The sequence below is a fragment of the Sapajus apella genome, unplaced genomic scaffold (genome assembly GCF_009761245.1).
Source record: "Sapajus apella isolate SASKATOON/1434 unplaced genomic scaffold, GSC_monkey_1.0 scaffold20, whole genome shotgun sequence".
Classification (NCBI taxonomy): Eukaryota; Metazoa; Chordata; class Mammalia; order Primates; family Cebidae; genus Sapajus; species Sapajus apella.
Window position 1 is genome coordinate 1344052 of NW_022436960.1, and position 1018 is coordinate 1345069.

The following is a 1018-nucleotide window of genomic DNA, read 5'->3' on the forward strand; positions in this document are numbered from 1 at the left end:
CCAGGCTGGAGTGCAATGGCGCGATCTCGGCTCACCGCAACCTCCGCCTCCTGGGTTCAGGCAATTCTCCTGCCTCAGCCTCCTGAGTAGCTGGGATTACAGGCACACACCAGCATGCCCAGCTAATTTTTTGTATTTTTAGTAGAGACGGGGTTTCACCATGTTGACCAGGATGGTCTCGATCTCTTGACCTCGTGATCCACCCGCCTCGGCCTCCCAAAGTGCTGGGATTACAGGCTTGAGCCACCGCGCCCAGCCTTATTCCTTTTTTTTGAGATGGAGTTTCGCTCTGTCACCCAGACTGGAGTGCAGTGGCTCGATCTCTGCTCACTGCAATCTCTGCCTCCCAGGTCCAGGTGATTCTCCTGCCTCAGCCTCCCAAGTAGCTGAGACTACAGGCATGCGCCACCATACCTGTCTAATTTTTGTATTTTTAGTACAGACAGGGTTTCACTGAATTGGCTAAGCTAGTCTCAAACTCCTGACCTCAGGTGATCTACCTTCCCTGGCCTCCCACAGTGCTGGGATTACAGGTGTGAGCCACCATGCCCAGCCTAATTGTTTTTCAAACCTTAAGTCCGTGCCTCCATCCTCCCTTTTGGAGTCCCCAGTATTTATTGTGCAGTATCAGAAAGATCTTTCTACCCACATGTACCCACTGTTTAGTTCCCACTTATACATGAGAACATGCAGTATTTGGTTTTCTGTGGCTGAGTGAATTCACTCAGGATAATGGCCTCCGGCTGCATTCACATTGCTGCCAGGGACATGATTTTGTTCTTTTTTATGGCTGTATAGTATCCAGTGGTATGTACATACCATATTTTCTTTATCTGGTCCACCATTGGTGGGCACCTAGGTTGATTCCATATCTTTGCTATTGTGAGTGCCGTGATAAACATGTGAATGCAGGTGTCTTTTTGGTAAAACTATCTATTTTCCTTTGATTCACAGGATTCCTGGGTCGACTGGTAGTTTTATTTTTGGCTCTTTTTTTTTTTTTTTTTTTTTTTGAGAC